This window comes from Theropithecus gelada, chromosome 1, assembly GCF_003255815.1.
Source record: "Theropithecus gelada isolate Dixy chromosome 1, Tgel_1.0, whole genome shotgun sequence".
In the NCBI taxonomy this organism is placed as follows: Eukaryota; Metazoa; Chordata; class Mammalia; order Primates; family Cercopithecidae; genus Theropithecus; species Theropithecus gelada.
The window spans coordinates 72,202,831-72,215,932 of record NC_037668.1 but is presented as its reverse complement, the minus strand read 5'-3'; the positions used below and the strand labels follow the sequence as shown (position 1 = coordinate 72,215,932).

Sequence of the window (13,102 nt, the reverse complement as noted above, 5' to 3'; positions counted from 1 at the left end):
GGGCAAGGAGGGAGGGAGGATAGTTTTGCTTTCTGGGACCGAAAGGAGCTTTCTCATGCCTTCCTGTCTTTTAGCTACTCATTTAGAGTTCCTGTCTAGGAAGCAGGACTTGTTTCAGGTATGCTAGTGTAAGGTAGACCTGAGAAGTCTCTGGAGAGAACTGGGTACATTGTTTTTCTCTGGTCTCAGCTTTTGGGAATCAACATACTTCCTTCTCTCCCGTCCTTCCTTTCTCTGTTCTCTTCTTTCCTCCATTCTCCTGCTACTGCCACTTGTTCCTTTAAGGAATACTATAGTAGCTAGCCTCCAAGATGACCTCAGTGATCCTTAACTCCTGCTATTCACACCCTTGGTAGTTCCCCTCCTGCACTGAATCAAAGATATCCCTGTAGAGCTAATAGAATATAGTGGAAGAGATAATGTATGACTTCTGAGGGTAAGTTATAACAGTATTGCAGTCCACTTTGCTCTTTTGGACCACTTGCTCTGGGGGAAGCCAGCTGTCATGCTGCCAGGACACTCAAGCAGCCCTGTGGAGAGGCACATGTATGTAGGAACTGAGGCTCTTAGCCAAAATCCAGTGCCCAACTTGCCAGTCATGAGAATGAGCTCTCTTAGAAGTGAATCTACCAGCCCCGGTCAGGCCTTCAGATGACTGCAGCCCCAGTGGACATGTGACTTCAACCTTAGGAGAGACTTTGAGCCAGACCAGCCAGCTGAGCCATTGTCAAATTCCTGACTCACAGGAACTGTGAGGGATAACAAATGATTATTGACGTTTTAAGCCCCAAGTTTTGGGATGATTTGTTATGCAGCATTAGATAACCTGAGTAAGTACCATTGTTGTTCTGTTGGAAAGGACAATTTCTTTCCTTGCTTTTTTTCATTAGCCACCAGCTGTGTTCAAAGACCTTTTAGCTTTTAAGTTAATGCTACTAGGAGGCTTGGATTAGCTGCAGGTGATATTGAAGTATGTGGTGTTTGCTTTGAGGGAATGATTGGGGGCTGATGTAGCAGTTCATTGTAGTGTTGGTGCATTGAATATGCCTGGCTCTAGGACTGTAACTCTTCTCTACAGGGTTAGGTTATAGACTGTGATTTGGGGATGCATAGACATATTGCTCTGGGAACAACTTTCAGTCGTAAGGAGGAGGGAGAGAAGGGGACCTCAGCATTGGGCACTTGGAAGGTAGGGAGGAGTTGTGGTCCATTCAAAGATAAACTGGGTTCATTTGTCATGGTTGGTTTTTTCAGGAAGGGATAGAATGGTAGATTATTTTACATAAAGCAGATATGACAACCTCTTTAGTTTTCCCTTTCTCCTCTCCTCTTTTCTATACTCCCTTAATGCATTGGTCTGCCTTTGGGGCATTGGAGTGAGTTCTGTTGAGGGCTGGGAACACAGGAGCTGGATAAGGAGAATATCCTAAAGGAAGGTCCTTTGGGTGAAAGGGAGTGCAGCTTGGGAGCTACTCAAGCCACGCTTACTTTCTCTGCCTCTTGCTCCTGCCTGTACTGTAGAGTCTTCTTCCCTGCCTCCCCAAGCTACTGGAGTTTCTCTGGTGTGGTGGGGGGACAGCTGGGTGGTACGTTGGGAATTTTGGTTTTGTAGATTCTCCCACATTGGGAATCAGGGATCCAAATCTTAATATGTCATATTATTTCTTCTACTTCAGTCACTGGGTAAGCCCTAGTGGGACATGAGACTAAAATCTAACACATCTCTGTCACATAGGATTCATCCCTCTTCTGATCCCTCATAATCGCTTGGCACCTCTGTTATGGCATTTACTGCTTTCTGGCATATGCTTATATATGTGTATTTTCTTACCTTATCGGTTAGATTATAAGCTCAGATAATTATGTAGCTCTGTTTTCTTGTCCTGCAGAGGGTCCTGCCAATATTCCTGAAGGTGAAGCCTGAATCATGTCTCAGTTTGGTCTGTCAATGTCTCCTTTCATCTCTCTTTCAAGGGCTTTATTTTTACTTATTTATTTATTTATCACAATGCTGAAGACATCATGCAGTACAGATTTAAACAGCTTGTGTCACCAACTTCCTTCCCAGACTTAGGCACCAAGACCTTCCAGACCCAGGCTGAGTTAGGGCTTCACATTGTTTACCAGGATCTGGGCCTGATTAAAGATTATCTCCAGAATCAATGAACCCTGATGATGTGATTCCAAGGGCACTTAAGGAATTGGCTGCCCTGGTTCATTATTAGCAAAGCATTAGCTGTTGCTTTAGAGAACTCGGGAAGAAGCATTTTCTGTCTTGCTTATCTTTAAAAGGAGAATACGAATGATCTTGGAAATTATAGACCCGTTAGTTTACTGTGATTCCAGAGAAGATACTTGACCTGATCGTCAGATAATCAATCAGCAAACAGCTAGAAGAGCGTGGGGCACTGAGTAATAACTTACATGGGTTTGTGAAGAAGAGCAAATCCTGTCAGATCAATCTAACTTCTTGCTGTGACATAGTGATGGATTTGAGTGGGTCTAGGGCAAGTGATAAATGTAATGCGTCTTGACTTCATTAAACCTCTACAATGCTGTGATCAACAGTTGGGAAGGTGAGTTTGGGGCCAGACATCTGTGTTGGACTACCCATCAGACCACCTTCAGGAAAGACCACCTTCAGGAAAGGGACGGCAGGTTGAAACCTGTTATAGCAATTTAAAATCTCCCTTTTTATGGGAGAGCTTTTTTAAGGTTTGCAGGTAGCAGGATCCTGATGGGATTCAGCGAAAGCCAGGAAGATGGATTGGAGAAGTTGTCAGTCCTAGATAGAATAGCATCCTTCCATTGAGGTCAACATAGGTCAGGTTCTTATTAGAGTCTCTGTGCTGTTTAGGTCTTCTGGTCAACAAGGGAAGTGGAGAAATTGGAAAAGCTCAGGAATTAGACCAAAAATCATTAGAGGCACAAAAATAGAACTTAGAAAATAAATTGAATATAGTTTTGGTGACTGATTTCTTGTCCAGACTGAATAAATTCATCATTTGAGGAGTAGTTATTCCAAGGAGTATGATAACAACTTGCTCTTGATTTTAATAGGGACACAAAAGAAAGAAGTTTAAATGGAAGCAGGAAAGGTTGAGATTTGGGATGAGAATGAACTGCCAGAAGAGACAGCAAAAGGACCAGAATAAGGTATACACCTTAGATCAGCCTTCCTTAGTGCTCTCTCAAAATGGCTGATGGCTGTCCATTTGACAGAGATTCTTTGATTCTTTTTTTTTTTTGAGATGGAGTTTCGCTCTTGTTGTCCACTGCTAGAGTGCCATGGCGCCATCTCGGCTCACCACAACCTCTGCCTCAAGCAATTCTCCTGCCTCAGCTTCCCGAGTAGCCGGGATTATAGGCATACGCCACCATGCCCAGCTAATTTTGTATTTTTAGTGGAGACGGGGTTTCTCCATGTTGGTCAGGCTGGTCTCGAACTCCCCACCTCGGGTGATCCACCCACCTCGGCCTCCCAAAGTGCTGGGATTACAGGCGTGAGCCACCGCCCCCGGCCTGATTCTGTATGAGTAAGGTCTGCATGCCTCCTGGGAGTAGGGCTGGGCTCATGAATGAGAACCATCCAGGCTCCTCTCCTGACCAGCTCCCTTTTCTATTTTTTTTTTTTTTTTTTTGAGACAGAGTCTTGCTCCGTTGCTCAGGCTGGAGTGCAGTGGTGTGATCACAGCTCAGTGCAGCCTCAACCTTCAGCCTCAACCTCCTGGGCTCAAGCAATCCTCCCATCTTAGCCTACCAAGTAGCTGGGACTATGGGTATACCCCATCATGCCTGGCTAATTTTCTGTTTATTTATTTTTTTATAATGATGGGGTCTCACTATGTTGCCCAGGCTGGTTTCAAACTCCTGAATTCAAGTGATACTTCCACCTCGGCCTTCTAAAGTGCTGTGATTACAGGTGTGAGCCACCACAGCCAGTAGGAACTTTCAGTACTCAAGACTCTGCATTTACACTTCTGTTTTTATGAGAGTGTGTCACACCCCTTGAGTATATAGGAGGCAAAAACAGTTTTAGGCCATGGCCTATTTGGAGGCTTAATGTGGGACTCTTTTATCTATCTTTGATTTCCAGAAGTCCCTAAGTTAGCTGAGTCAGCTTATTGGGACTATCCTAAAGGAATGCCATCGTGAAAAACTAACAGGTGTAAGCCCTGTTGTAGTTGGGTGAGTAACAGTATTGGTTATAAACATGGTAAAACATGGTATTTTCCATTTGTCATCAGTTTTGCTGTTTACTTTTGTACTTTGTTCAGCTAGGTGAAACTGGAGTGTTTGGCTTGCCAGTCATAGGCTTTGGTGTTCTGGTTTTTGCACCCATTTTATTTGTGTTACATGTTTTGATTCAGATTAACATGATAGGTATTGGTTGAATAGGAGACTGGTTTTCATTTGAAAACTTTTTTTTCACTTAAATGTTAATTGAGATGGCTTAAAATGTTTTAGAGGGTCTACATTTCAGGAATGCGGCTCCTTTCTTGTTTTAGGAATTGTTTCCTGACATAGAGGCAGATTTGTATCTGGTTTAGGAGAATTGTGCCTCCTTTGTCCTCGCTAGCAGGAGTTCATGTTGCTCATTTTGGTGTGGATGTGCACTGAATGATGGTTGTTGTGACCCTGAGGCCCAGAGAGCAGCCTGAAAGCTTTGGTGGGATCTTTAATTGTGTATCTTTAACCTTGGGGCAAGTTCGCTCACCACCTCAGTGTTCAGAAGAGACCAAAGCAAATGTAAGTGAGGAAAATGAGGTATAGGCCACAGCACGTTGGGAGGAGGAGGTAACCTTAGCTGTCTGGATGACCAGGGAGGGAGGGTGCAGCCCAGCTCTCCCCATCCGAGAGGCTGCCATCCTGGCGGCTACCTGCTTTCCTCCCCGAGTGCTCTGGCCATCCGTCAGGCTCCTGGGTAGTCTTTTTGTCTCTGCTCTGCAGCAGCCCCACTGACTGTTTGCCTTCTCATCTGTATTCAAGTGCCCATACCTTTGGAGAAAAATGACCTTTGGGGTTGAGGTTTCTAGTGTTTGGTCTTTGTCCACAGGGGCATTTTTTTCCCTTTTACGGAAACCTTGAAGAGAGTCCATCTGCATTTTGAGTTAGAACTATGAGTAAAGGAGTTTCTCGTTTCCAGAAAATTGTCCAGATGCTGTTATTTTTGAAGGGTAGGTGGGGAGGGTTGATGGTGACAGAGAGGGCTGATATAGAAGAGATGCGGAGGGTTTCAGTGTGACCTAGAGTTGCCACATCGTTACTAGTCTTTTGTGAAAGAGACATTTTGGAAAACTTTACAGGAAATTGGTTAAGATCCCTACAAAGCGAACTATATTGATTTCTTTCTCCTTCGTTCGAGGCTGAAAGGCAGAAATCCTCTTAACCCCACGTACTGCCTCCCCGCCCTGCCCCACACATTGCTCTTTGCTCCATGCTTAGCTTCTTTCCTTCTCTCTGTTCTTGGTTCCCGCCGTGACTAAGTGAACAGAAAAGCAATTCCCTGGAGAAAGAACCCACCCTTCCCTTCCCATTTGCTTGTCCTTGTTGTAACTCCTCCAGTCAGGAGGGATGGGGCCCAGGTCTTTTTCCTGGAGAGCCTAATCCTTGGATTGCGGTCCCTCTGTCTGTGGCCCCAGTTAGCACGCACTTTTTTCTGTACAGACAGGCGAAGGCACTGACGCTATTCTTCTAAACTGGGAAATGAAATGCAATACCGACATTAATGTAACATTATGGTTGAGATTAAATGCACCAAAATCAGGAAATTCAAAGTTATGCTTCCCACAGCAACTATAACTCAGCCTCATCTGGCGTGTGTAGTATTTTGTGTTAGTGTGGATGGTGTTATATGTTAAGACATTAAAGTTAACACCATAAGCAGAGCACAAAATGCTTGAGGGGGCTGAGTTATGACGACTGTGTGAGCCTTAAGTGTTCTTGCACAGGCTCCTGACTCCTGGAATAATTTTTCCCCTGCCCATCAGTGCAATTATTGCCTTTCTTTTTAGTTATATCTCTACTTTAACACATCTCTTCTTTCAGGGTCACTATAAATGAATTCCTCTATTGATGGCCAGTGATGGTGGGAATGGGACAGCCCACTAGGCCCCTTTGTCTTTTTTGTCACTGCCTCCATAAATGTGGTACTTGCCCCTCCTCCTTCCAAAGCCGTCTTCCTCCACAGGCTGCTGTTTCCTGGTGGTCCCTCATAAGGTTGGGCCTCCCCCTGGCTCCCACTGTGGCTCCTCACTAGTACTCCCGGAATGGGAACAAGCGTTTGCTGTGTCCGAGTCTTGGCCATATTGCGACTTCACGAAGGGCCTGTCTGTATTTGGAGCAGACATAGCAACGTAGAAGTAAAATATACATCTCAGGGAATGGAGCACTGATGCATGGTGGCGCTGCCTTGTGTGTTTGGCATAGCAGAGGCAGGATCGAAGCGGTTTATTTGCTCTATTCAGACTGCTTCTCCACCTTCCCCAGGGCTTATACCTTTAAGCTGCCATGGTGTGTAGTAGGCTGTGGAGTTGCCTGGGGGTGGGACCAGGAACTTTCCTTGGGGAACACTGAGTCACTGGTAACAAAATCACCACATAATTTAGTGCAAATCAGGAAACATCCCCCCAGCCTCTTATTATCCTGGTGGCCTCCCCAGGGCTGAGACAGCTGTTGGAATGCAGATTTTTTAGACACTGGGCTAAGGTTGGTGGTGGGGAAGAGCTCTAAAGAATAGGGCCATTGATAAATGGTGAATGAAATCAGGGACTGTAAAATAACAGTGACACTGAGCTGCCTTTTAAAGTTTTTGTTGGACATGACAAAACCAGCTAAGTCAGCAAAGGAATGGGTAAGACCTCATTATAACCACCTTAGAGGCAATGAAAAGGCTTCTTTTTACTCTTTGGATAGTAACTTCAAGCTCTGTGTTAGATGCTGGGGGTATAAAGACAGGAAATGGTCCCTCCCCTCAAGGAGCTCATAGTCAAGGAGGGCAGACATTTGTGTGACAACCATTAGGCCGTATGAGAACTACCATGACATGGGTAAGTGCTGGGTACAGTGGGGCACAAAGGATGGGAATGATCAGCCCTGCTCACAGTGTGCGGGAGGGCTGCAGAGTTTTCATGTTGTAAGAAATTCAGGAGACCAGAGAGGGCCAAGTGGGCCTGAGGCTGTTCAGAACTATTATAGCAGGAAAAGAAGAAGGGGTTCACATAGTAAGCCAGAATGCAATGGCCTAAGTCTGGAAAAACTGACCTTGATTGCAGGCTTGTTTGTGGAAACGTTGCAAATGAGGTAGAAGGAGAATAAAGACTTGGAACCTGGCAAGTATTTCACTGTTCAGTTAGTTGGATTATATATGTCAGTTTTATGCTGTTTCTCACATTTGAGCTAGAAGGTCTTATTGGGATGCTATAAGTGAAAGTACAAAAGCTAGAAGAGGCTTAAGAGCATCTTACCCAATAAAATGTGGGTAAAAGGGTGTGGGTGAAAGTGGATATGGTGTGAGTTAAGGCTCTGAGGTATTTTCAGGGAGACTAAGGCTCTGAGGCATTTTCAGGAGGCTGATACCTCAGCATAGCATTTGGGTGGGCTGCTAGGTCTCCAGGAAGAGTCAGAGGCTAGGGAATGACATGACATGACGCCTCCCCTTCACCTTCCACCTACTTAAAGAAAAAAAAAAAACTGGGAATTTGGATCTGGATCTGCTAGGACCCACCTTCAATAGACCAGGGAGGTTTAGACCCTTCAAAAAGATAAACATCTGACTGACTAACATTGAGATTAGTGTGGAAGGAGTGACTGATGAAGAGGCAGAAAGGTCTGGGTAATGTGGAGATTAGTGGGAGCAGAAGGGACTGGAGGGCATGGGGGTGGAGGCTGAGCTTCCTCTGAGCACTGGCAACAGGTATAGCCATAAAAAGCAAGCCAGCAGGTCGGAAAGTGGGGGCAGTGGGGGAAGTGAAATCTAAGAGTGTTTAGGTTAAGTCCATAGGCTTCACTTCTCCCTACCTCCTTCCTGCCCTGCTTTTCCTCTCCCCTCTTGATTACGTTTCTTTTGTAGACTGATCTCCATTGTTTGACATGAGGAAACTGATATCAGGAGACCCTTTCTCCATCTCTGTGTCTCACTGGGAAAAAGGATCTTGCATCATTTTGATTAAGATGCCATTGGGATGATTATTTTTTATCCTCTTATCCTGGGTGTTCACAATACTTAAAAAACCCCCACAGCCTTACATTTATGTGATGAATTTTGAGCTCTAGCTGTGAAAATCGGGCCATAACCTGAAAGCCTGAAACAAGAGTGTACCCACGTTGACACCAGCTCCCCCCCCATCAAAGGCTGGCAGGTCTGCAGCAGAAGGGTGAACAGGCTGGCACAGGCAGAAAGGCGTTTATATGTATTGATGCTGCTGCCATGGACAAAACCCTGTCAGGTGTTGGGAGAGTCAGAAAGGAGGTAAATCAGAAAGGAGAAATCTGGAGGGAGAGACAAACATCAGGGCAGCTTTTATTTGGATGTAGAGGTGCCTTGGGATAGGCTGCTGTTTTAGTCCTGTCCCTGCATGTAGTTGGCCAGTAAGGAGATCTGGAAGGTCAGTGGGCGGCAAAACAGATCTGATACACAAGTGGCTCTACTTCTGTTGTTGTGCTGTGGTCAGTATCTAGTCCTGGAAGGCCATTCCAGCCAAGGGCTAATCTGAGGGTTCGGTGCTGGCAGAGGCACTTATTTGGAGATGCCGATGTTGCTGAAAGTAAAGGAGCGTTCATACTCTACAATGGGGGTACAGTTGGGGAGCCTGAAAAGGAAATTTGAATGTGTTACTGAGTGGAAAAGAAGAAACAGAAATAGATGTTGTAAACCAAAGTTTATGGGAATTGAAAGGAAGTTGTTCCAAGAGGTTAAAAATGTATGTTGGGAGACTGGTACAGATGCAGTACTTGAGAGAGATGCTAGTGGGTTGGACTAGGTTGTTAGTTGGTTGGCGATGGTGAAAATGGGGAGAAGTTACATGTTGTAACCTTTAGGTGTGCTGGGAAGGAAACAAGCTTGAGAACCATGTTCTTATGTAGCTCATAACTCTTTTGGATACTAGTGGGCTACTGAGGAGTCAGTGGTACTGAGGTTTCTTAAGGAGTGGCGCATGGAATCTATAGTTGTTGTAAATGGGGTACTCTGAGTAGAAGATCCGTATCAGGGAGAACATAACAGGCAGCGCTGTTGTAGTTGAGTTCCTTAGCGGTAATGTGGGTAGTTATTCCTCTAGGACCTATTTGATGCATTGTTTGGCCATTGGCCTACAGGAGGTAGGTAGTGATGGTTAGGTAGATAGGATAGTAACTGGCTAGAAAGCTTGGAATCTTGCTCTCTAAAAGTGTGACAAAACAGAGCCAAGATTTGAGATTGCATTGTCTGGAAATGCAGGAACCGTGTCTGCATTGTTCACAGCACTAGTAGCATTTTAAAGGCCAACTGATCAACTGAACGGGATTGGTAGTTGCAGATGGTGGGCAGGGCTGATGAATGAGATGAAACATGGCATTTTGATCAGGTCTACTTTCACTGGAAAGGTAATGTGACTGGAGAAACAATGTCGGGGGCAGACCTGAAAGGAAATTCATGGTGTATGGTGTTGAATGTGGTGGCTGGTGAGGATAGCAAGGAGTCCCCAAGCAGGTGCCTTAGGATATACAGGAATTCTGTAATGCAGCTCCAAATTTGTGGCCAGGGTTGGAGAGGCCTTTCTCAGGACCAGAGGCAGTTAGATAGACCAGATAAGCTCCTGGCTTGTGTATGTAATGAGTGGTCTTCTCATAGGAGAGGTATCCAGTCCTGCTTCCATCTGGACAGAGGAAGGTTTTTTTCTGCAGGGCTGAGACAGTAGTGTGCTGAGCACTCTGAGGGTAGCTGATGCCCTGGTCTTGACAGTATTCCGAAAGGAGGCAGGCACTGCCATGACAAGAAGACTTTTTGCTCGCTTCCTGACAGAGATGTGCCAGTCTACTCTATGAAGTTCTTGGATGTGACAGGCCTGTTTTTCTGCCCTAGCTCTTGGCAGCAAGGTGGATGAAATGTTGGCAGTAAGAGCTAGGGATGGTTAGCAGACTTAGAGGGCTTGACTCGGGTGCTTAAAGTGGGCCAAGTAAGGGTTCACTCTGCGAGGGGAGCTGAGAGCCTTGGGCTCTGATTCTCACTTGGTCAGTACCTCAGCGATAAGGAGTTAGTCACATAGATGTTCTAGACTACACCTTTGCTCTTTAAATTGTGGTCTGAGAACCAGCAGCATCCTTATCACCTGGGAGCTTGTTAGAAATGCAGAATGTCAGGCAGGCCCTACTCCAGAGCTGAGATAGAATCTGCAATCTGACACATTCCTCAGGTCATTTGAAGTCTGAGAAACACTGCTGTAGTCTGGACCAGCGGTTCTCAAACTTCAAACTTCAGCAAGCATCAGAGTCACCTGGAGGGCAGTTAAAACCAAGGCTGCTGGCCCCATCCCCAGGGCTTCTGATTCTGAAAGGCTAGGGTGGAGGCCAGAAATTTGCATTTCTAACAGGTTCTCAAGTGATGGGACTGTGGTTTGACAACAGTTGACCCTCTTAGCTTTCTCATCTGTAAAACTGCTCACAGAGATGTGGGATCATATGGGACAATGTATGAGAAATGTGTTCAGTGCATTGTGGGGGGGTATCAGTCTGTGTATTGCTTGCTTACTAGTCAGTGAATTTTAAAAAATCTATTGTCATGCCAGCACAACTGTTTACCTTCCTGGCTGCTGGCTGTCACTTGTGGGCAGAGAACAGGGAATCTATGAACCACCCCACGGGCATGCAGTATTCTGTGAAGAGATCAGCAGTCCCTGGGGCTATGGATGGGGATTACTGAGTAAGGCCTTCTGTAGCCCAGCCAGCTTCCCTGGGCTCCTGGTCAAGTGGTCTGACCAGAACTCTCAGTCTGCCTGAGTGGGCCTGGTCCTGTCTTGATCACTTGTTACTCACCGCCATTTCTTCACCCCCAGCTAGTGTATCTTAAGGCAATATTTGGATTGGTTTGAAAAATGGTCTTTGTCTAACTAAGTCTCTAATTCGTCTTGTGATCTTGAGCAAGACTCATGCCTTTCCTTCATTTCGTTGGGTGACTGATGGAACAGGCTTTGGCTACATGTGCCCAAGTCCCAGAATGTGGACTTGGGACCTTCAAAGTGAGGGGAGCTGAGGTAGACGCTGTTCTGATGAGAATCAGTAAAGCATAGTGTTTAAAAGCATGGACTCCAAAACTGGACTGTCTGGATTTGAGTCGTGACTACCTACTGGTAGTATGACCTTGGGCAAGTTCCTTGTACTCTTTTATGCCTCAGTTGCCTTATTGGCAAAGTGGGGTTAATAATAGCACCATTCTTACAGGACTGATGGGAGGATAAACTGAGTTAAACATATTAAATGCTCAAAACAGTGTTCGATATGTAATGGCTTATAGGTATTAGCTCTTATTCGTAGAATTAGTACTAGTATTATTCTGATCCACAACCTCATTGTAAGCTGTTGGGATACAGCAGGTGACTGGGAGGCAGGCCCTGCTTCTCTGGGAAACAGAGAGATCAGGCCCTCTTACCAACATAGTGATAGAGCCAGGGTACTATCCAGAGAGATTTTTTGGGCTTGGCACCCTTGCACTTCTAGCCCCTTCCTTAGTGATGCCTCCAGGGGACCTCTCTAGCACATAACCTGAGATTTGTTTAAATTAATTTCATGACAAATGTGTGTATACAGGTAGCTACAAAGAAATCATTTGGTTGTTGGTGCCCTGAAGGGTCGGCTTCCCAGAGGCCACTAATATCTGAAGTTATTTACAATTGAGTATGTAAAAATGTTTGAACTGTGGCTGTTTCTGAGTCATGTGCATACAGAGGTAGACGCAGGTGTGCACACCTCGGGTGAGGATGTGGTTTCTAAGACTTTGTCTGCTTCATTTATTGGTATTGTGTTGTTTGAAAAATTCAGATTTCCATAAAGGTAAATTATAATTCACTCTGCGCCCATACCTTCCTCGAATAAAGAATAGCAGTGTCTATTTTCAGCCTCTTTTCTATATTTTAATTGCTTTGGGGTCTATGGAGATGGGGAGGGGGGACATGTAGGTGAAAAATCAGGCTTTTAAAGCTCCGATTTTTTACCCTTCCTTGTCCTGAAACTTCGAGCATCAGCTCTCATCTGTCAAAGTGTAAATCAGCAATTAAAACCCAAACAGCCAAATGCCAAAGATGACCCGAAGCACAAAGCAACTGACAAACAAGTCCGGACAAATCGACGGGTAATTTATAAGCTTTGCCCTAAAATCTAATTATTTGGCAATTCGAATTTGCAGCCAGCCAGGGCTTGGCAATAAATTTAACCCGCCATAAATTATTTAGGAGCAGACTGTGGTGTAAATCAAAACCATGAGTGTTTGTTTAAGAAATAAGCTCCTTGTGCATAAAATGTCTTTTTTTTTTTTTTTCCAAGGGAGAAACTGTTATTGCAAACCGTACCCCATTGCCCAGTGTAGCCCTCACTTTTCCCATCCAACTTCCCCTCTTCCCTGTGGCCGGGAGGCTCCTTGATCCTTGGAGAAAGGGCCCATCTTTGCATGAGACTTTTATCCAAAACTAAATATTTGGGTAGAACCGACATATTTGTCAGGGACTGCATTTTCTACCTTGTGTTATGTGTTGCTTTTAGATTTTATCAAACCTTTCAGTGCAGGGACACACACTTTTTGGAATTTTCTTCCAAGGGTTGAAGGAATAGATTAGTTGTTATGAAGGAAAACCAGTTCCTTCTTCCTAGGTTAAGAGGGGGAAGCCATGAAAAATTATCTGATCATTCTCTTATTTCAGATAGGACATAGAAACATCAGCTCAGGCAGAGGAGAATCTACGCCTAGGGAAAAAGGGCTAGAATGCTACTCTATTAAACCCTCTGGGCTGGGCGCAGTGGCTCTGGCCTGTAATCCCAGCACTTTGGGAGGCCAAGGTGGACAGATCTCTTGAGGCCAGGAGTTCGAGACCTGCCTGGCCAACATGGCGAAGCCCTGTCTTTAGTAAAAACACAA

General features: G+C 45.1%; 1 protein-coding gene across 7 annotated transcripts in view; it reads left to right on the top strand.

Annotated features, from left to right (window-relative positions):
- ERI3 (ERI1 exoribonuclease family member 3) overlaps positions 1-13,102 on the top strand; it is a 135,655-nt gene that overhangs the window by 17,130 nt on the left and 105,423 nt on the right. The window lies entirely within an intron of this gene.